Below are 25,029 nucleotides of genomic sequence, written 5' to 3' on the forward strand. Positions count from 1 at the left end.
GAGACTATAAATTAGTGTGAAGTACAGAAACAAGCTGCTAAGGTGTAAATTTTGAGTAAACAAAATACAAAAACGATCCTTAAACTGCTGTAAAAGAGTAAAAAAAACAAAAAAACACTAAGCCACATTCATTAAATTATCATTTTCACTAACAGAATCCCTTTCAGTAAAATCAAACCGCTAGATTTAGAGTTCTGCGGCCAAAGGGGTGCGTTAGCTATGCGTGCTTTTTTTCTCCTGCACCTTTTAAATACAGCTGGTATTTAGAGTTCACAGAAGGGCTGCGTTAGGCTCCAAAAAGGGAGCGTAGAGCATAATTTACCGCCACTGCAACTCTCAATACCAGCTGTGCTTACGGACGCGGCCAGCTTCAAAAACGTGCTCGTGCACGATTCCCCCATAGGAAACAATGGGGCCGTTTGAGCTGAAAAAAAAACCTAACACCTGCAAAAAAGCAGCGTTCAGCTCCTAACGCAGCCCCATTGTTTCCTATGGGGAAACACTTCCTAAATCTGCATCTAACACCCTAACATGTACCCTGAGTCTAAACACCCCTAACCTTACACTTATTAACCCCTAATCTGCCGCCCCCGCTATCGCTGACCCCTGCATATTTTTTTAACCCCTAATCTGCCACTCCGCACACCGCCGCCACCTACGTTATCCCTATGTACCCCTAATCTGCTGCCCCTAACACCGCCGACCCCTATATTATATTTATTAACCCCTAATCTGCCGCCCCCAACGTCGCCGCCACCTACCTACACTTATTAACCCCTAATCTGCCGACCGGACCTCACCGCTACTATAATAAAGTTATTAACCCCTAATCCGCCTCATTCCCGCCTCAATAACCCTATAATAAATAGTATTAACCCCTAATCTGCCCTCCCTAACATCACCGACACCTAACTTCAAGTATTAACCCCTAATCTGCCGACCGGACTTCACCGCTACTCTATTAAATTTATTAACCCCTAAAGCTAAGTCTAACCCTAACACTAACACCCCCCTAAGTTAAATATAATTTTTATCTAACAAAATAAATTATTTCTTATTAAATAAATTATTCCTATTTAAAGCTAAATACTTACCTGTAAAATAAACCCTAAAATAGCTACAATATAAATTATAATTATATTGTAGCTATTTTAGGATTAATATTTATTTTACAGGCAACTTTGTATTTATTTTACAAAAAGGATGCAAGGTATGTGTAAGCTGTGGATATGTTGAAAAACAGAAAAGCCAACCTCCTGACTGCACTTCTCACCACATATGCAGTCGAATTCGGATAATCCAAAACTACAAAAAGATGGGGGAGGTGGCGCCAAAAAGGCTATCTGACAATTAATTACGGAAGAAATTGAGACAAACTATAAAATTATAGATATAAATAAATGAATAAAGCAAATGGCTGCGAATGTGAATTCCAAAAAATGAACAATTTAATGGCACTTTAAATAATACTCACAATATATGTAAAAATACGCAAAATTACTAAATTAAAACACCGGTGTCAATATTTTAAACTAAAAAGCATACAGGACTATCTCTCTATACAATTCAATCCTCTAAGATAAAAAAGTGTTAATATCGTACAATGCACTAAAAAACACTAAAAATGCAACATACAAATGTGGCATAAATACTTAAGTAATGGTTAAGCAATATATATGATACATGACATACTATGACTTCAAGACTCGGCGGTCTGTATATCTAATCAGCTAATACTCAGATTGAGTTCCAAAATAGAATGAACCATGTTGAATAAGGTCAGTCTTGAGATTAGTGATGTGATCAGTTCCCTTTTAAATACAGGCGGGTTTCTAACCAATCTGCAAAAAAAGAGAAGATTTTCCTTAGATCAGTAGTACAGCCTCTTAAAGCTGACAGTGTCTTATTTGTCTTAAAGATAAAACAGGTCTCAAAGCCTGCTCATTTATCAGCTGTTGCTGGAGATCCTTCCGGTCACCGCTATGGCAAGCTTTAAGATAGTTCTCACTTACCCGGTATTCCGGTGTATGGGGCGGTTACTTTCAGCCACTCGCCTGAAATCCTATTGGACTTTACTGTGTTAGTTATAACAAATTGGGGTAATGTTGTTCCGTTTCTTCTAAGTGTGCACACTTACGTTAGTCTCTGCTCCTACCGTCTGCTCAGTGATGCAAGTTTTCACTAGTACTGGCTTAACGGCCCTGGGAGTCAAGTGGGTCCATGTCTCTTCCAAACAAGCTGGATACTGGTGTGGTTTCTACGCGTTTCAGTTCTCCAGGGAGCCTTTGTCAAGATACCCTCCTCCAGCTGTGCTTACTCGTTTATAGGGTTTTCTTGTTAACCCTATCGTGATTTTCACATTCGTCAATCCAAAATTGTTATTTTATGTTTGTTTTAGTGATCATTAATTCATCACTAATTTTTCTTTTTCTTTTCAACCGGTTTCATTCTCTATATTCTTAATAACAAAAATATCCTCAAAACACTAAAAAATCACATTAATTACATTAATTAATACATACTATATTCTCTTTTTCTATGACAATTTATTTATTTGGTATCCACATAGCCATTTGTTTTATGTATAATTCATATCCAACGACTAAAACACTGTTTATTTAATTTAGATTGTCATAGTGTCTAGAAAATTTATTGAGACACTATTCCGATCAATCTATAAAAATACTGTTATAAAAAACCGGGCTAGATTCGAACCATGGGGGCTTTAATACTTAACCATTCTGCTATAATGGCTCACTAAATAGTTACAAAAATTATGGGAATCAAATAGCTAATCCAGTTTTATCTATATAAAAAGGATAATATTAACTTTTCCTTCATTGGATTCAAACCCTGGAACCTTTCATATGCGAGGTGGATACCTTAGCCACTATGCTGGCTGTGTATTCAATTTTACTTGGTTTGGATGGTAGTCTAGTTGTCTAATTCTCTCTTGTCAATTCTAGACACTTCTCTCATTTTATAATCTATAAAGGGAAAGGTTATCAACCTTCAGTCCCAATTTCTACAACAGGGATGATGGTACAAATTATTTGAAATCTTAGAATTATATAAAATTATATTTTCCCTTACCTAGATTAGTTGGGTTCGAACTCACGACTTTTATATAGGGAAAAAAAAAATTGGGGTAAATGGTGCTTGTATCCACTAGGCCATCTTTCTATTTGTGATTGTAAACTATTTGATAGAAAATATATGATATATAGAATTGGGTCTAGTAATCAAATAGAAAACCGTTATGTAATTGCTTACTTAGATGAAAGAGTTTAGATCCATCTCACTATTTAAACCTTTGGGGTGTAGTGTCCCAAAATTGAAAATGAATTCAGCTTCCTGTTTTAGTAATTTCTTACCAAGATTTCCTCTTTTCCCATCCTGCACTACTTTTTTAACTCCCCCCCAAATTTTTTTTTTGCAATCAGGGAGGTAAGCAAAATACTAATTATTCAGTTAGTAATGGAGGGACTACCAATTATGAGAAATGGGATAAAAAAACAACGTGAGGAACAGACAACAGGTAGACAACAAAGAGAGGACTATAGGGAACAAATATATCCGGGGAGAAATGGATATAGGAACTATAGGAATAACAGGAACCCCCAGAGTTATGTTAATAAGAATAACTACTATACAAATTATAGAAATTATGACCAACACCACCATAATAATTATAGGAGAGATTATCGAAGAGAAGAAATTGGCTATCAGAGAGAAGATAATAGTTTTAGTAATTTCTTACCAAGATTTCCTCTTCTCCCACCCTGCACTACTTTTTTAATTCCCCAAAATTTTAGAGCTTCTTTATTGCCCTTATGGACCTCTTTAAAATGTTTATACAGGACGGTGTCTTCTCTCTCATGCTCTATAGCTAGTAAATGTTCACGTATACGGTCTTTAAGTTTCCGTCCTGTCTGCCCGAAGTATCTTAGGTTACAATTACATTGTAGCATATATATGATATTAATATCTGTACATCTTATAATATTGGTTATTTTTATAACCCTTCCATCTTTCTCAGACTTAACCTGTTTCAGTTTAGTGCTGTGTTTACAGGACTTACACTGGTGACAGGGGAAAAAACCTTCAATTCTTTCTCCTTTTAAAGTTTTATAACCTCTATTGCACATCTTACTGCCACCTTTAAATTCACTGGGGGCTAGTATTGATTTTAAGTTCCTTGCCTTTCTGTAAATGAATCTTGGTTTCCTTCCTAAATTAGGCCCTATTAGAGGATCTTTCAACAAAAGATGCCAATGTTTTTGGACTATTTTTTTAAATTGTTTGTGATGGACCCAATAGGTTGTAATTACTTGTATATCAAGTGTCTCTTTGAACCTTTCTCTTTGGGGTTTCACTTTTTTAAGTAACAGTTCCTCTCTATCAGTATTCTTCACTTCCTTCGCTAAATCTAGGATCTTATTTGTATTATACCCCTTTTGCCCAAATCTTTGTATTAATACTTCAGATTGTTCCTCGAAGTCTACTATGTCCGTACAATTCCTTCTGACTCGCATTAGTTGGCCTTTTGGTATATTTCTTTTCCATTTAATGTGATGGCAACTCGCCGCATCTATGTAATTACCTTGTGCCCATAGCCGTACCTTTTACTTGTAGAAAATATCCACTCTCAAATTTAAAGTAGTTGTTTCCCAGAATGAATTTAATACATTTTATCAAGAATTCGCTTTGTATGTTCGTCATTTCTGGATCCTGTTTTAAGAAGTGTTCTATAGCTTGCACTCCCAGGTCATGTTCTATGTTCGTATAAAGGGAGCTGATGTCACAGGTGACCAGCACGAAGTTATGTTCCCATTTTATATTTCTTAAGACTCTTAAAAAATGTGCAGAGTCTGAAATGTAAGAGGGGAGTTCCTTCACATAGTTCTGTAAGAAGTAATCAATATATTGTGACATATTAGATGTAATCGAATCTATACCCGATATTATGGGGCGTCCTGGTGGTTCTTTAAGATTCTTGTGGATCTTCGGTAAGAAGTAGAAAATAGGGGTTCTGAAGCTTTTAATCAAGAGGAAATTATATTCTGATTCTGTTACCAAGTTTGATAGTTTTGCTTCATCAAGCATTTCTTTTAATTTACAATAATAGTTATCACCCGGGTCACTTAGAAGTTTTTTATATGTGGATGTATCATTCAGCAGTCTATAGGCCTCAATTTTATAATTGGTGCTGTTCATAATCACCAGTCCACCCCCTTTGTCTGCCTGTTTTATAACTATATCATCTCTAGACTGTAATTCTTTTAAAATTGTTTTTTCTTTCAAACTCAAGTTCCACTTTAGATTCTTAGTTTGTTTAACCCCTTAGTGACCAGAGCACTTTTCCATTTGTTGACCGTTTGGGACCAAGGCTATTTTTACATTTCTGCGGTGTTTGTGTTTAGCTGTAATTTTCCTCTTACTCATTTACTGTACCCACACATATTATATAAAGTTTTTCTCGCCATTAAATGGACTTTCTAAAGATACCATTATTTTCATCATATCTTATAATTTACTATTAAAAAAATTATAAAATAAGAGGAAAAAATGAAAAAAAAAAAAAAATATTTCAAACTTTGACCCCCAAAATCTGTTGCACATCTACAACCACCAAAAAACACCCATGCTAAATAGTTTCTAAATTTTGTCCTGAGTTTAGAAATACCCAATGTTTACATGTTCTTTGCTTTTTTTGCAAGTTATAGGGCACTAAATAAAAGTAGCACTTTGCTATTTCCAAACCACTTTTTTTCAAAATTAGCGCTAGTTACATTGGGACACTGATATCTTTCAGGAATCCCTGAATATCCCTTGACATGTATACATATATATATATATTTTTAGAAGACATCCCAAAGTATTGATCTAGGCCCATTTTGGTATATTTCATGCCACCATTTCACCGCCAAATGCGATCAAATAAAAAAAAAATGTTCACTTTTTCACAAATTTTTTCACAAACTTTAGGTTTCTCACTGAAATTATTTACAAACAGCTTGTGCAATTATTGCACAAATGGTTTTAAATGCTTCTCTGGGATCCCCTTTGTTCAGAAATAGCAGACATATATGGCTTTTACGTTGCTTTTTGGTAATTCGAAGGCCGCTAAATGCCACTGTGCACCACACGTGTATTATGCGCAGCAGTGAAGGGGTTAATTAGGGAGCATGTAGGGCGCTTGTAGGGTTAACTTTAGCTTTAGTGTAGTGTAGTAAACAACCCCAAGTATTGATCTAGGCCCATTTTGGTATATTTCATGCCACCATTTCCCCGCCAAATGCGATCAAATTAAAAATTTTTTTAAATATTTCACAATTTTAGGTTTCTCACTGAAATTATTTATAAACAGCTTGTGCAATTATGGCACAAATGGTTGTAAATGCTTCTCTGGGATCCCCTTTGTTCAGAAATAGCAGACATATATGGCTTTGGCGTTGCTTTTTGGTAGTTAGAAGGTCGCTAAATGCCGATGCGCATCACACGTATATTATGTTTAGCAGTGAAGGAGTTAATTAGGTAGCTTGTAGGGAGCTTGCAGGGTTAATTTTAGCTTTAGTGTAGAGATCAGCCTCCCACTAGACACATCCCACCCCCTGATCCCTCCCAAACAGCTCCCTTCCCTCCCCCACCCGACAATTGTCCCCGCCATCTTAAGTACTGGCAGAAAGTCTGCCAGTACTAAAATAAAAGTTTTTTGGGGTTTTTTAGGTTTTTAAAAAAAAAAATTATTCTGCTGTGTAGGACCCCCCTTAGCCCCCAACCTCCCTTATCCCCCCCAAACAGCTCTTTAACCCCCCCCTCTGCCTTTATTGTGCAGCATATTGGGTACTGGCAGCTGTCTGCCAGTACCCAGTTTGAAAAATAATAATGCATTTTAATTTTTTTATTTTATTAAATATGTTCTTTATTTCTGTAGTGTAGCTGCCCCCCTCAACATCCAACCCCCCACCCTCTCCCAGATGCCTTGATGTTAAAATCCCACCCTCCCCAGTCCTCTCTCCCACCCTCCAGATCTACAGCATATTGATGCTGAAACAGATCTCACGTGCACGCGCGCCAGTGCACGCGCACGCACGGCTCTCGTGCACGCGCACGCACCCGCACAAGATCCCTCCCCCCTCCTCCACCAATGACTGCCCACCCGCCTCCCTGGATGAGCTCCCACCCACCAACGATAACGGCCATCGATAGCCGATGCAGAGAGGGCCACAGAGTGGCTCTCTCTGCATCGGATGGCTAAAAACAGTTTGAGGCAATATTGAGGCATCACTGCAATAACATGAAAGCAACTGGAAGCTATCAGGATCGCTTCCACTGCTTTCAAAGACCAACGACGTATGGGGTACGTCCTTGGTCATTAACTGCATTTTTTTGCAGGACGTACCCCATACGTCGTTGGTCGTTAAGGGGTTAATATCAATTTCCTCCAACTCTTGTTTCACCAGTTTCTCAAAGGACTCTATATAGTTTCCTTTCTCTTGTCTTGGGAAAAACTGGGATTTAGGTCTAAAGTTGGTATGAATATATTCTCTTTTTTCGACTGGTTTACTTTCCATAATTGGATTTTTCAGAAAGTACTTCTTTAAAGTTAATTTTCTTACAAATTGGTTAATATTTATGTAATGTTCAAATTTATTCATTACAGAAGTTGGAGCAAAGGATAACCCTCTTTTCAAAACGTCTTCTTGCGTCTTAGTTAATATTAAATTACTGAGTTTGAAGCTTCCACTTATCTCTGTTTTATTGTCTGCTACACTTTGATCATTATTACTCAGCAATTCTCTCTTTCTTCTCCCTCCTCTTCCCCCTCTCTTCTTCTTTTCCCTCTCGGTGGGTCGTGATTTCTGTTCTGACCTACTCCTAAAAAAATCAGCAGAAGTACTAGCTCTAGGGGGTGATTGATCCATTATTTTTAATACATTGAATCGGTTATGTACAGGAACCCTCCAATTTTGCTGTATCTGTTCTCCTTTCCTGTTTGATTCACATGTTTCTGTATCCCTATTGTACCAACCTCGCTCATGTTGTCTACCTTCATTGAAATGTCTATAAAATCTATTATCCTCTCTCTGATAGCCAATTTCTTCTCTTCGATAATCTCTCCTATAATTATTATGGTGGTGTTGGTCATAATTTCTATAATTTGTATAGTAGTTATTCTTATTAACATAACTCTGGGGGTTCCTGTTATTCCTATAGTTCCTATATCCATTTCTCCCCGGATATATTTGTTCCCTATAGTCCTCTCTTTGTTTTCTACCTGTTGTCTGTTCCTCACGTTGTTTTTTTATCCCATTTCTCATAATTGGTAGTCCCTCCATTACTAACTGAATAATTAGTATTTTGCTTACCTCCCTGATTGCACTCTTGTACTTCCATTGTATGTCTCTCTTCTTGTCTATTCTGAGGTCTATTCTCCTTTCTTTTACTAAATAATGTATTTTTCTTTGTGACTATGTTTTGTGTCTCTTTTCCGTGTTCTTCTTCACTACTTTCATCTGTTCTGTAATCGTCTCTATCTCTATTAAACTTTTTCCATTTGTTGTTCAAAAGATCAATATTGAGGTCTCCTAATCTTTTGATGATTTCACCCTCCTTTTCATGACACTTACTATCTTTTTTCTTTGTGTCAAATAATGCTTTTGATTTAGTTAACTCTTCATTGATTTCTTTTAGTGCAATGTTCCTTGCCTTAATTATAATTTTAATCAGATCTGCTGAGGCCTTTTCTAATACCTCAAACCATTCAATTTTTAAATCTGTTTTTAATTCAAAAGTACAGTCTTTTTTTTTAAACGTAATCCCCTAGGTACCATTCCTACTTCTATGTATTTCTCCATAAACTTTAACTCAGTTTTTATTTTCAACTCCTTAGTAAGTAGATCTTCAAGTGTGTTTAGAGTGGTATTCATGTCTATCATTGGGTTTGAAAAAGGGGTTTCTTGTGTATGTTCATTATTTTCCAAAGAAGCATCTATTGCTGATAATAATGAGTCTCTTAACTTAAAAATATACATCCTTATTGGACTTTATATTTCAAATTTGGTTTAGCTTTAAAAGGGGTAAATGACGTCAGATTATATAACTCTATATAATATCCTATCTCAGCTTACACTGGTGAGAAATTAGAAACAAAAAGGATGCAAGGTATGTGTAAGCTGTGGATATGTTGAAAAACAGATAAGCCAACCTCCTGACTGCCCTTCTCACCACATATGCAATCGAATTCGGATAATCCAAAACTACAAAAAGATGGGGGAGGTGGCGCCAAAAAGGCTATCTGACAATTAATTACGGAAGAAATTGAGACAAACTATAAAATTATAGATATAAATAAATGAATAAAGCAAATGGCTGCGAATGTGAATTCCAAAAAATGAACAATTTAATGGCACTTTAAATAATACTCACAATATATGTAAAAATACGCAAAATTACTAAATTAAAACACCGGTGTCAATATTTTAAACTAAAAAGCATACAGGACTATCTCTCTATACAATTCAATCCTCTAAGATAAAAAAGTGTTAATATCGTACAATGCACTAAAAAACACTAAAAATGCAACATACAAATGTGGCATAAATACTTAAGTAATGGTTAAGCAATATATATGATACATGACATACTATGACTTCAAGACTCGGCGGTCTGTATATCTAATCAGCTAATACTCAGATTGAGTTCCAAAATAGAATGAACCGTGTTGAATAAGGTCAGTCTTGAGCTTTGAAAAGATTAGTGATGTGATCAGTTCCCTTTTAAATACAGGCGGGTTTCTAACCAATCTGCAAAAAAAGAGAAGATTTTCCTTAGATCAATAGTACAGCCTCTTAAAGCCGACAGTGTCTTATTTGTTGCTGACAAGTGTCTTAAAGATAAAACAGGTCTCAAAGCCTGCTCATTTATCAGCTGTTGCTGGAGATCCTTCCGGTCACTGCTATGGCAAGCTTTAAGATAGTTCTCACTTACCCGGTATTCCGGTGTATGGGGCGATTACTTTCAGCCACTCGCCTGAAATCCTATTGGACTTTACTGTGTTAGTTGTAACAAACTGGGGTAATGTTGTTCCGTTTCTTCTAAGTGTGCACACTTACGTTAGTCTCTGCTCCTACCGTCTGCTCAGTGATGCAAGTTTTCACTAGTACTGGCTTAACGGTCCTGGGAGTCAAGTGGGTCCGTGTCTCTTCCAAACAAGCTGGATACTGGTGTGGTTTCTACGCGTTTCAGCTCTCCAGGGAGCCTTTGTCAAGATACCCTCCTCCAGCTGTGCTTACTCATTTATAGGGTTTTCTTGTTAACCCTATCATGATTTTCACATTCGTCAATCCGAAATTGTTATTTTATGTTTGTTTTAGTGATCATTAATTCATCACTAATTTTTCTTTTTCTTATCAACCGGTTTCATTCTTTATAATCTTAATAACAAAAATATCATCAAAACACTAAAAAAATCACATTAATTACATTAATTAATACATACTATATTCTCTTTTTCTATGACAATTTATTTATTTGGTATCCACATAGCCATTTGTTTTATGTATAATTCATATCCAACGACTAAAAAACTGTTTATTTAATTTAGATTTTCATAGTGTCTAGAAAATTTATTGAGACACTATTCCAATCAATCTACAACAATACTGTTATAAAAAATCGGGCTAGATTCGAACCGGTGACCTTGGTCGTGGGGGCTTTAATACTTAAACATTCTGCTATAATGGCTCACTAAATAGTTACAAAAATTATAGGAATCAAATAGCTAATCCAGTTTTATCTATATAAAAAGGATAATATTAACTTTTCCTTCATTGGATTCGAACCCTGGAACCTTTCATATGCGAGGTGGATACCTTAGCCACTATGCTGGCTGTGTATTCAATTTTACTTGGTTTGGATGGTAGTCTAGTTGTCTAATTCTCTCTTGTCAATTCTAGACACTTCTCTCATTTTATAATCTATAAAGGGAAAGGTTATCAACCTTCAGTCCCAATTTCTACAACAGGGATGATGGTACAAATTATTTGAAATCTTAGAATTATATAAAATTATATTTTCCCTTACCTAGATTAGTTGGGTTCAAACTCATGACTTTTATATAGGGAAAAAAAATTGGGGTAAATGGTGCTTGTATCCACAAGGCCATCTTTCTATTTGTGATTGTAAACTATTTGATAGAAAATATATGATATATAGAATTGGGTCTAGTAATCAAATAGAAAACCGTTATGTAATTGCTTACTTAGATGAAAGAGTTTAGATCCATCTCACTATTTAAACCTTTGGGGTGTAGTGTCCCAAAATTGAAAATGAATTCAGCTTCCTGTTTTAGTAATTTCTTACCAAGATTTCCTCTTCTCCCATCCTGCACTACTTTTTTAACTCCCCCAAAAAAATTTTCTTTCATGTAATTAGCAAGAGTCCATGAGCTAGTGACGTATGGGATATACATTCCTACCAGGAGGGGCAAAGTTTCCCAAACCTTAAAATGCCTATAAATACACCCCTCACCACACCCACAATTCAGTTTTACAAACTTTGCCTCCGATGGAGGTGGTGAAGTAAGTTTGTGCTAGATTCTACGTTGATATGCGCTCCGCAGCAAGTTGGAGCCCGGTTTTCCTCTCAGCGTGCAGTGAATGTCAGAGGGATGTGAGGAGAGTATTGCCTATTTGAATGCAGTGATCTCCTTCTACGGGGTCTATTTCATAGGTTCTCTGTTATCGGTCGTAGAGATTCATCTCTTACCTCCCTTTTCAGATCGACGATATACTCTTATATATACCATTACCTCTGCTGATTCTCGTTTCAGTACTGGTTTGGCTTTCTACAAACATGTAGATGAGTGTCCTGGGGTAAGTAAATCTTATTTTCTGTGACACTCTAAGCTATGGTTGGGCACTTTGTTTATAAAGTTCTAAATATATGTATTCAAACATTTATTTGCCTTGACTCAGAATGTTCAACATTCCTTATTTTTCAGACAGTCAGTTTCATATTTGGGATAAATGCATTTGTTTCAATCATTTTTTCTTACCTTAAAAAATTTGACTTTTTCCCTGTGGGCTGTTAGGCTCGCGGGGGCAGAAAATGCTTCATTTTATTGCGTCATTCTTGGCGCGGACTTTTTTGGCGCAAAATTTTTTTTCTGTTTCCGGCGTCATACATGTCGCCGGAAGTTGCGTCATTTTTTGACGTTTTTTTGCGTCAAAAATGTCGGCGTTCCGGATGTGGCGTCATTTTTGGCGCCAAAAGCATTTAGGCGCCAAATAATGTGGGCGTCTTTTTTGGCGCTAAAATATATGGGCGTCACTTTTGTCTCCACATTATTTAAGTCACATTATTTATTGCTTCTGGTTGCTAGAAGCTTGTTCACTGGCATTTTTTTCCCATTCCTGAAACTGTCATTTAAGGAATTTGATCAATTTTGCTTTATATGTTGTTTTTTTCTTTTACATATTGCAAGATGTTCCACGTTGCAACTGAGTCAGAAGATACTTCAGGAAAATCACTGCCCAGTGCTGGAGCTACCAAGCTAAGTGTATCTGCTATAAACTTTTGGTATCTGTTTTTCTGTTGTTTGTATTGCACGTCATGTCAAACTTATTAATGCAGATAAAATTTCCTTTAGTACTGTTACATTACCTGTTGCTGTTCCGTCAACATCTAATTTTCAGAGTGTTCCTGATAACATAAGAGATTTTATTTTTTCAAATCCATTAAGAAGGCTATGTCTGTTATTTCTCCTTCTAGTATACATCAAAGTCTTTTAAAACTTCTCTTTTTTCAGATGAATTTTTAAATGAACATCATCATTCTGATACTGATAATGGTTCTTCTGGTTCAGAGGTTTCTGTCTCAGAGGTTGATGCTGATAAATCTTTGTATTTGTTCAAGATGGAATTTATTCGTTCTTTACTTAAAGAAGTATTATTTGCATTAGAAATAGAGGATTCTGGTCCTCTTGATACTAAATGTAAATGTTTAAATAAGGTTTTTAAATCTCCTGTAGTTATTCCAGAAGTGTTTTATCTCCCTGATGCTATTTCTGAAGTAATTTCCAGGGAATGGAATAATTTGGGTAATTTATTTACTCCTTCTAGACGTTTAAGCTATTATATCCTGTGCCATCTGACAGATTAGAGTTTTTTGGGACAAAAATCCCTAAGGTTATGGGGCTGTCTCTACTCCTGCTAATGTACTACTATTCCTACGGCAGATAGTACTTCATTTAAGGATCCTTTAGATAGGAAAATTGAATCCTTTCTAAGAAAAGCTTACTTATGTTCAGGTAATCTTCTTAGACCTGCTATATTTTTAGCGGATGTTGCTGCAGCTTCAACTTTTTGGTTAGAAGCTTTAGCGCAACAAGTAACAGATCATAATTTTATAGCATTATTATTATTCTATAACATGCTAATCATTTTATTGGTGATACCATCTTTTGATATCATTAGAGTTGATGTCAGGTATATGTCTCTAGCTATTTTAGCTAGAAAAGCTTTATGGATTAAACTTGGAATGCTGATATGTCTTCTAAGTCAACTTTGCTTTCCCTTTCTTTCCAGGGTAAATAATCATTTTCATTCCTTTCCTCACAACAAGGAACAAAAGCCTGATCCTTCATCCTCAGGAGCGGTATCAGTTTGGAAACTATTTCCAGTTTGGAATATATCCAAGCCTTATAGAAACCTATAGCCAGCTACCTATGAAGGTGCGGCCCTTATTCCAGCTCAGCTGGTATGGGGCAGATTACGTTTTCTTCAAAGAAATTTGGATCAATTCCGTTCTCAATCTCTGGTTTTAGAACATTGTTTCAGAAAGGTACAGAATTGGCTTCAAGTTAAGGCCTCCTGCTAAGAGATTTTTTTCTTTCCCGTGTCCCAGTTAACACAGCAAAGGCTCAGCATTTCTGAAATGTGTTTCAGATCTAGAGTTGGCTGGAGTATTTATGCCAGTTCCAGTTCTGGAACAGGGGCTGGGGTTTTATTTTATCTCTTCATTGTACCAAAGAAGGTCAATTCCTTCAGACCAGTTCCGGATCTATCATTATTGAATCGTTATGTTAGGATACCAACATTCAAGATGGTTACTGTAGGACTATCCTGCCTTTTGTTTAGCAAGGGCATTATATGTCTACAATAGATTTACAGGATGTGTATCTGCATATTCCGATTCATCCAGATCACTTTTAGTGTCTGAGATTCTCTTTTTAGACAAGCATTACCAGTTTTTTGGCTCTACCGTTTGGCCTAGCCTCAGTTCCAAGAATTTTTTTCTAAGGTTCTCGGTGCCCTTCTTTCTGTAATCAGAGAACAGGGTTTTGGTATTTCCTTATTTGGACGATATCTTGGTACTTGCTCAGTCTTCTCATTTTCGAAGAATCTCATACGAATCGACTTGTGTTGTTTCTTCAAGTTCATGGTTGGAGGATCAATTTACCAATCAATTCATTGATTCCTCAGACAAGGGTAACCTTTTTAGGTTTCTAGATAGATTCAGTGTCTATGACTCTGTCCTTGTCAGACAAGAGAAGTTTAACATTGATATCAGCTTGTCAAAACCTTCAGTCACAATCATTCCCTTTGGTAGCCTTATGCATGGAAATGTTGGGTCTTAGGACTGCCGCATCAGATGCGATCTCCTTTGCTCGTTTTCACATGCGACCTCTTCAGCTCTGTATGCTGAACCAATGGTGCAGGGATTACTCAAAGATATCTCAATTAATATCTTTAAACCGATTTTACGACACTCTCTGACATGGTGGACAGATCACCATCGTTTAGTTCAGGGGGCTTCTTGTTCTTCCGACCTGGACTATAATCTCAACAGATGCAAGTCTTACAGGTTGGGGAGCTGTGTGGGGGTATCTGACGGCACAAGGGGTTTGGGAATCTCAGGAGGTGAGATTTCCGATCAATATTTTGGAACTCCGTGCAATTTTCAGAGCTCTTCAGTCTTGGCCTCTTCTGAAGAGAGAGTTGTTCATTTGTTTTCAGATAGACAATGTCACAACTGTGGCATACATCAATCATCAAGGAGGGACTCACAGTCCTCTGGCTATGAAAGAAGTATCTCGAATTTTGGTTTGGGCGGAATCCAGCTCCTGTCTAATCTCTGCGGTTCATATCCCAGGTATGGACAATTGGAAAGCGGATTATCTCAGTCGCCAAACGTTGCATCCGGGCGAATGGTCTCTTCACCCAGAGGTATTTCTTCAGATAATTCAAATGTGGGAACTTCCAGAAATAGATCTGATGGCTTCTCATCTAAACAAGAAACTTCCCAGGTATCTGTCCAGATCCCGGGATCCTCAGGCGGAGGCAGTGGATGCATTATCACTTCCTTGGAAGTATCATCCTGCCTATATCTTTCCGCCTCTAGTTCTTCTTCCAAGAGTAATCTCCAAGATTCTGAAGGAATGCTCGTTTGTTCTGCTGGTAGCTCCGGCATGGCCTCACAGGTTTTGGTATGCGGATCTTGTCCGGATGGCCTCTTGCCAACCGTGGACTCTTCCGTTAAGACCAGACCTTCTGTCTCAAGGTCCTTTTTTCCATCAGGATCTGAAATCCTTAAATTTAAAGGTATGGAGATTGAACGCTTGATTCTTGGTCAAAGAGGTTTCTCTGACTCTGTGATTAATACTATGTTTCAGGCTCGTAAATCTGTATCCAGAGAGATATATTATAGAGTCTGGAAGACTTATATTTCTTGGTGTCTTTCTCATCATTTTTCTTGGCATTCTTTTAGAATACCGAGAATATTACAGTTTCTTCAGGATGGTTTAGATAAGGGTTTGTCCGCAAGTTCCTTGAAAGGACAAATCTCTGCTCTTTCTGTTCTTTTTCACAGAAAGATTGCTATTCTTCCTGATATTCATTGTTTTGTACAAGCTTTGGTTCGTATAAAGCCTGTCATTAAGTCAATTTCTCCTCCTTGGAGTTTGAATTTGGTTCTGGGGGCTCTTCAAGCTCCTCCATTTGAACCTATGCATTCATTGGACATTAAATTACTTTCTTGGAAAGTTTTGTTCCTTTTGGCCATCTCTTCTGCCAGAAGAGTTTCTGAATTATCTGCTCTTTCTTGTGAGTCTCCTTTTTTGATTTTTCATCAGGATAAGGCGGTGTTGCGAACTTCTTTTGAATTTTTACCTAAGTTGTGAATTCCAACAACATTAGTAGAGACATTGTGGTTCCTTCATTATGTCCTAATCCTAAGAATTCTAAGGAGAAATCGTTGCATTCTTTGGATATTGTTAGAGCTTTGAAATATTATGTTGAAGCTACTAAGTCTTTCCGAAAGACTTCTAGTTTATTTGTTATCTTTTCCGGTTCTAGAAAGGCCAGAAAACTTCTGCCATTTCTTTGGCATCTTGGTTGAAATCTTTAATTCATCTTGCCTATGTTGAGTCGGGTAAAACTCTGCCTCAGAGGATTACAGCTAATTCTACTAGGTCAGTTTCTACTTCCTGGGCGTTTAGGAATGAAGCTTCGGTTGATCAGATTTGCAAAGCGGCAACTTGGTCCTCTTTGCATACTTTTACCAAATTCTACCATTTTGATGTATTTTCTTCTTCTGAAGCAGTTTTTGGTAGAAAAGTACTTCAGGCAGCGGTTTCAGTTTGAATCTTCTGCTTATGTTTTTCATTAAACTTTATTTTGGGTGTGGATTATTTTCAGCAGGAATTGGCTGTCTTTATTTTATCCCTCCCTCTCTAGTGACTCTTGTGTGGAAAGATCCACATCTTGGGTAGTCATTATCCCATACGTCACTAGCTCATGGACTCTTGCTAATTACATGAAAGAAAACATAATTTATGTAAGAACTTACCTGATAAATTCATTTCTTTCATATTAGCAAGAGTCCATGAGGCCCGCCCTTTTTTGTGGGGGTTATGATTTTTTTGTATAAAGCACAATTATTCCAATTCCTTATTTTATATGCTTTCGCACTTTTTTCTTATCACCCCACTTCTTGGCTATTCGTTAAACTGAATTGTGGGTTTGGTGAGGGGTGTATTTATAGGCATTTTAAGGTTTGGGAAACTTTGCCCCTCCTGGTAGGAATGTATATCCCATACGTCACTAGCTCATGGACTCTTGCTAATATGAAAGAAATGAATTTATCAGGTAAGTTCTTACATAAATTATGTTTTTTTTGCAATCAGGGAGGTAAGCAAAATACTAATTATTCAGTTAGTAATGGAGGGACTACCAATTATGAGAAATGGGATAAAAAAACAACGTGAGGAACAGACAACAGGTAGACAACAAAGAGAGGACTATAGGGAACAAATATATCCGGGGAGAAATGGATATAGGAACTATAGGAATAACAGGAACCCCCAGAGTTATGTTAATAAGAATAACTACTATACAAATTATAGAAATTATGACCAACACCACCATAATAAATATAGGAGAGATTATCGAAGAGAAGAAATTGGCTATCAGAGAGAAGATAATAGATTTTATAGACATTTCAATGAAGGTAGACAACATGAGCGAGGTTGGTACAATAGGGATACAGAAACATGTGAATCAAACAGGAAAGGAGAACAGATACAGCAAAATTGGAGGGTTCCTGTACATAACCGATTCAATGTATTAAAAATAATGGATCAATCACCCCCTAGAGCTAGTACTTCTGCTGATTTTTTAGGAGTAGGTCAGAACAGAAATCACGACCCACCGAGAGGGAAAAGAAGAAGAGAGGGGGAAGAGGAGGGGGAAGAAAGAGAGAATTGATGAGTACTAATGAAGATAATGATCAAAGTGTAGCAGACAATAAAAACAGAATTTATGTTTACCTGATAAATTACTTTCTCCAACGGTGTGTCCGGTCCACGGCGTCATCCTTACTTGTGGGATATTCTCTTCCCCAACAGGAAATGGCAAAGAGCCCAGCAAAGCTGGTCACATGATCCCTCCTAGGCTCCGCCTACCCCAGTCATTCGACCGACGTTAAGGAGGAATATTTGCATAGGAGAAACCATATGATACCGTGGTGACTGTAGTTAAAGAAAATAAATTATCAGACCTGATTAAAAAAACCAGGGCGGGCCGTGGACCGGACACACCGTTGGAGAAAGTAATTTATCAGGTAAACATAAATTCTGTTTTCTCCAACATAGGTGTGTCCGGTCCACGGCGTCATCCTTACTTGTGGGAACCAATACCAAAGCTTTAGGACACGGATGAAGGGAGGGAGCAAATCAGGTCACCTAAAAGGAAGGCACCACGGCTTGCAAAACCTTTCTCCCAAAAATAGCCTCAGAAGAAGCAAAAGTATCAAACTTGTAAAATTTGGTAAAAGTGTGCAGTGAAGACCAAGTCGCTGCCCTACATATCTGATCAACAGAAGCCTCGTTCTTGAAGGCCCATGTGGAAGCCACAGCCCTAGTGGAAGGAGCTGTGATCCTTTCAGGAGGCTGCCGTCCGGCAGTCTCGTAAGCCAATCTGATGATGCTTTTAATCCAAAAAGAGAGAGAGGTAGAAGTTGCTTTTTGACCTCTCCTTTTACCAGAATAAACAACAAACAAGGAAGATGTTTGTCTAAAATCCTTTGTAGCATCTAAATAGAATTTTAGAGCGCGAACAACATCCAAATTGTGCAACAAACGTTCCTTCTTCGAAACTGGTTTCGGACACAGAGAAGGCACGACTATCTCCTGGTTAATGTTTTTGTTAGAAACAACTTTTGGAAGAAAACCAGGTTAGTACGTAAAACCACCGTATCTGCATGGAACACCAGATAAGGAGGAGAACACTGCAGAGCAGATAATTCTGAAACTCTTCTAGCAGAAGAAATTGCAACCAAAAACAAAACTTTCCAAGATAATAACTTAATATCAACGGAATGTAAGGGTTCAAACGGAACCCCCTGAAGAACTGAAAGAACTAAGTTGAGACTCCAAGGAGGAGTCAAAGGTTTGTAAACAGGCTTGATTCTAACCAGAGCCTGAACAAAGGCTTGAACATCTGGCACAGCTGCCAGCTTTTTGTGAAGTAACACAGACAAGGCAGAAATCTGTCCCATCAAGGAACTTGCAGATAATCCTTTTTCCAATCCTTCTCGAAGGAAGGATAGACTCTTAGGAATCTTAACCTTGTCCCAAGGGAATCCTTTAGATTCACACCAACAGATATATTTTTTCCAAATTTTGTGGTAAATTTTTCTAGTTACAGGCTTTCTGGCCTGAACAAGAGTATCAATAACAGAATCTGAGAACCCTCGCTTTGATAAGATCAAGCGTTCAATCTCCAAGCAGTCAGCTGGAGTGGGACCAGATTCGGATGTTCGAACGGACCTTGAACAAGAAGGTCTCGTCTCAAAGGTAGCTTCCATGGTGGAGCCGATGACATATTCACCAGATCTGCATACCAAGTCCTGCGTGGCCACGCAGGAGCTATCAAGATCACCGACGCCCTCTCCTGATTGATCCTGGCTACCAGCCTGGGGATGAGAGGAAACGGCGGGAATACATAGGCTAGTTTGAAGGTCCAAGGTGCTACTAGTGCATCTACCAGAGTCGCCTTGGGATCCCTGGATCTGGACCCGTAGCAAGGAACCTTGAAGTTCTGACGAGAGGCCATCAGATCCATGTCTGGAATGCCCCACAGTTGAGTGATTTGGGCAAAGATTTCCGGATGGAGTTCCCACTCCCCCGGATGCAATGTCTGACGACTCAGAAAATCCGCTTCCCAATTTTCCACTCCTGGGATGTGGATTGCAGACAGGTGGCAGGAGCGAGTCTCCGCCCATTGAATGATTCTGGTCACTTCTTCCATCACCAGGGAACTCCTTGTTCCCCCCAGATGGTTGATGTACGCAACAGTCGTCATGTTGTCTGATTGAAACCGTATGAACTTGGCCCTCGCTAGCTGAGGCCAAGCCTTGAGAGCATTGAATATCGCTCTCAGTTCCAGAATATTTATCGGTAGAAGAGATTCTTCCCGAGACCAAAGACCCTGAGCTTTCAGGGATCCCCAGACCGCGCCCCAGCCCATCAGACTGGCGTCGGTCGTGACAATGACCCACTCTGGTCTGCGGGAGGTCACCCCTTGTGACAGGTTGTCCAGGGACAGCCACCAACGGAGTGAGTCTCTGGTCCTCTGATTTACTTGTATCTTCGGAGACAAGTCTGTATAGTCCCCATTCCACTGACTGAGCATACACAGTTGTAATGGTCTTAGATGAATGCGCGCAAAAGGAACTATGTCCATTGCCGCTACCATCAAACCTATCACTTCCATGCACTGCGCTATGGAAGGAAGAGGAACGGAATGAAGTATCCGACAAGAGTTTAGAAGTTTTGTTTTTCTGGTCTCTGTCAGAAAAATCCTCATTTCTAAGGAGTCTATTATTGTTCCCAAGAAGGGAACTCTTGTCGACGGAGATAGAGAACTCTTTTCCACGTTCACTTTCCATCCGTGAGATCTGAGAAAGGCCAGGACTATGTCCGTGTGAGCCTTTGCTTGAGGAAGGGACGACGCTTGAATCAGAATGTCGTCCAAGTAAGGTACTACAGTAATGCCCCTTGGTCTTAGCACCGCCAGCAGGGACCCTAGTACCTTTGAGAAAATCCTTGGAGCAGTGGCTAATCCGAAAGGAAGCGCCACGAACTGGTAATGCTTGTCCAGGAATGCGAACCTTAGGAACCGATGATGTTCCTTGTGGACAGGAATATGTAGATACGCATCCTTTAAATCCACCGTGGTCAAGAATTGACCTTCCTGGATGGAAGGATTGTTCGAATGGTTTCCATTTTGGACGATGGAACCTTGAGAAACTTGTTTAGGATCTTGAGATCTAAGATTGGTCTGAACGTTCCCACTTTTTTGGGAACTACGAACAGATTGGAGTAGAACCCCATCCCTCGTTCTCTTAATGGAACAGGATGAATCACTTCCAGAAGATAACCTTGGGAGACTATTTCTAGCGCCCAAGGATCCAGAACATCTCTTGCCCAAGCCTGAGTGAAGAGAGAGAGTCTGCCCCCCACCAAATCCGGTCCCGGATCGGGGGCCCGCATCTCATGCTGTCTTGGGAGCAGTGGCAGGTTTCTTGGCCTGCTTTCCTTTGTTCCAGCCTTGCATAGGTCTCCAGGCTGGATTGGCTTGAGAAGTATTACCCTCCTGCTTAGAGGACGTAGCACTTGGGGCTGGTCCGTTTCTGCGAAAGGGACGAAAATTAGGTTTATTTTTGGCCTTGAAAGACCTATCCTGAGGAAGGGCGTGGCCCTTGCCCCCAGTGATATCAGAGATAATCTCTTTCAAGTCAGGGCCAAACAGTGTTTTCCCCTTGAAAGGAATGTCAAGCAATTTGTTCTTGGAAGACGCATCCGCTGACCAAGATTTTAACCAAAGCGCTCTGCGCGCCACAATAGCAAACCCAGAATTTTTCGCCGCTAACCTAGCCAATTGCAAGGTGGCGTCTAGGGTGAAAGAATTAGCCAATTTAAGAGCACGAATTCTGTCCATAATCTCCTCATAAGAAGAATTACTAATAATCGCCTTTTCTAGCTCATCGAACCAGAAACACGCGGCTGTAGTGACAGGGACAATGCATGCAATTGGTTGTAGAAGGTAACCTTGCTGAACAAACATCTTTTTTAGCAAACCTTCTAATTTTTTATCCATAGGATCTTGGAAAGCACAACTATCTTCTATGGGTATAGTGGCGCGCTTGTTTAGAGTAGAAACCGCCCCCTCGACCTTGGGGACTGTCTGCCATAAGTCCTTTCTGGGGTCGACTATAGGAAACAATTTTTTAAATATGGGGGGAGGTACGAAAGGTATACCGGGCCTGTCCCATTCTTTATTAACAATGTACGCCACCCGCTTGGATATAGGAAAAGCTTCGGGGGGCCCCGGGGCCTCTAGGAACTTGTCCATTTTACATAGTGTTTCTGGAATGACCAGATAATCACAATCATCCAAATTGGATAACACCTCCTTAAGTAGAGCGCGGAAATGTTCCAACTTAAATTTGAAAGTAATCACATCAGGTTCAGCTTGTTGAGAAATTTTTCCTGAATCTGAAATTTCTCCCTCAGACAAAACCTCCCTGGCCCCCTCAGACTGGTGTAGGGGCCCTTCAGAAACAATATCATCAGCGTCCTCATGCTCTTCAGTATTTTCTAAAACAGAGCAGTCGCGCTTTCGCTGATAAGTGGGCATATTGGCTAAAATGTTTTTGATAGAATTATCCATTACAGCCGTTAATTGTTGCATAGTAAGGAGTATTGGCGCGCTAGATGTACTAGGGGCCTCCTGTATGGGCAAGACTGGTGTAGACGAAGGAGGGGATGATGCAGTACCATGCTTACTCCCCTCACTTGAGGAATCATCTTGGGCATCATTTTTACTAAATTTTTTATGACATAAATCACATCTATTTAAATGAGAAGGAACCTTGGCTTCCCCACAGTCAGAACACAATCTATCTGGTAGTTCAGACATGTTAAACAGGCATAAACTTGATAACAAAGCACAAAAAACGTTTTAAAATAAAACCGTTACTGTCACTTTAAATTTTAAACTGAACACACTTTATTACTGCAATTGCGAAAAAGTATGAAGGAATTGTTCAAAATTCACCAAAATTTCACCACAGTGTCTTAAAGCCTTAAAAGTATTGCACACCAAATTTGGAAGCTTTAACCCTTAAAATAACGGAACCGGAGCCGTTTTTATATTTAACCCCTTTACAGTCCCTGGAATCTGCTTTGCTGAGACCCAACCAAGCCCAAAGGGGAATACGATACCAAATGATGCCTTCAGAAAGACTTTTCTATGTATCAGAGCTCCACACACATGCAGCTGCATGCCATGCTGTTCTCAAAAACAAGTGCGCCATACCGGCGCGAAAATGAGGCTCTGACTATGATTAGGGAAAGCCCCTATAGAATAAAGTGTCTAAAACAGTGCCTGCCGATATTATTTTACAAAAAATACCCAGATTAAATGATTCCTCAAGGCTAAATATGTATAAATATGATCGATTTAGCCCAGAAAATGTCTACAGTCTTAATAAACCCTTGTGAAGCCCTTATTTACTGTCTGAATAAAAATGGCTCACCGGATCCCATAGGGAAAATGACAGCTTCCAGCATTACATCGTCTTGTTAGAATGTGTCATACCTCAAGCAGCAAAAGACTGCTCACTGTTCCCCCAACTGAAGTTAATTCCTCTCAACAGTCCTGTGTGGAACAGCCATGGATTTTAGTAACGGTTGCTAAAATCATTTTCCTCATACAAACAGAAATCTTCATCTCTTTTCTGTTTCAGAGTAAATAGTACATACCAGCACTATTTTAAAATAACAAACTCTTGATTGAATAATAAAAACTACAGTTAAACACTAAAAAACTCTAAGCCATCTCCGTGGAGATGTTGCCTGTACAACGGCAAAGAGAATGACTGGGGTAGGCGGAGCCTAGGAGGGATCATGTGACCAGCTTTGCTGGGCTCTTTGCCATTTCCTGTTGGGGAAGAGAATATCCCACAAGTAAGGATGACGCCGTGGACCGGACACACCTATGTTGGAGAAACAGAGATAAGTGGAATCTTCAACCTCAGTAATTTAATATTGACTAAGACGCAAGAAGACGTTTTGAAAAGAGGGTTATCCTTTGCTCCAACTTCTGTAATGAATAAATTTGAACATTACATAAATATTAACCAATTTGTAAGAAAATTAACTTTAAAGAAGTACTTTCTGAAAAATCCAATTATGGAAAGTAAACTAGTTGAAAAAAGAGAATATATTCATACCAACTTTAGACCTAAATCCCAGTTTTTCCCAAGACAAGAGAAAGGAAACTATATAGAGTCCTTTGAGAAACTGGTGAAACAAGAGTTGGAGGAAATTGATATTAAACAAACTAAGAATCTAAAGTGGAACTTGAGTTTGAAAGAAAAAACAATTTTAAAGAATTACAGTCTAGAGATGATACAGTTTCAAAGCAGGCAGACAAAGGGGGTGGACTGGTGATTATGAACAGCACCAATTATAAAAATTGAGGCCTATAGACTGCTGAATGATACATCCACATATAAAAAACTTCTAAGTGACCCGGGTGATAACTATTATTGTAAATTAAAAGAAATGCTTGATCAAGCAAAACTATCAAACTTGGTAACAGAATCAGAATATAATTTCCTCTTGATTAAAAGCTTCAGAATCCCTATTTTCTACTTCTTACCGAAGATCCACAAGAATCTTAAAGAACCACCAGGACGCCCCATAATATCGGGTATAGATTCGATTACATCTAATATGTCACAATATATTGATTACTTCTTACAGAACTATGTGAAGGAACTCCCCTCTTACATTTCAGACTCTGCGCATTTTTTAAGAGTCTTAAGAAATATAAAATGGGAACATAACTTCGTGCTGGTCACCTGTGACGTCAGCTCCCTTTATACGAACATAGAACATGACCTGGGAGTACAAGCTATAGAACACTTCTTAAAACAGGATCCAGAAATGTCAAACATACAAAGCGAATTCTTGATAAAATGTATTAAATTCATTCTGGGAAACAACTACTTTAAATTTGAGAGTGGATATTTTCTACAAGTAAAAGGTACGGCTATGGGCACAAGGTTCGCACCCAGCTATGCTAATTTATTCATGGGGATTTTTGAAAGAGAAGTCCTCGACCAGTCCCCATGGGGTGCGAACCTTGTGCTCTATAGACGATTTGTTTTTTATATGGAGGGGTGACACAGAGTTACTAGATTTGTTCATTGACACTAACAGATTTGGTTTAAAATTCACTTATGAATTTAGCAATCAGAAAATTAATTATTTAGATATAGAGATAGAGATAAAGAATGATGAAATAAAAACAAAGACTTTTTTCAAAAAAGTCGACTCTAATAATTACATAGATGCGGCGAGTTGCCATCACATTAAATGGAAAAGAAATATACCAAAAGGCCAACTAATGCGAGTCAGAAGGAATTGTATGGACATAGTAGACTTCGAGGAAC

Source organism: Bombina bombina, chromosome 4 (genome assembly GCF_027579735.1).
Source record: "Bombina bombina isolate aBomBom1 chromosome 4, aBomBom1.pri, whole genome shotgun sequence".
In the NCBI taxonomy this organism is placed as follows: Eukaryota; Metazoa; Chordata; class Amphibia; order Anura; family Bombinatoridae; genus Bombina; species Bombina bombina.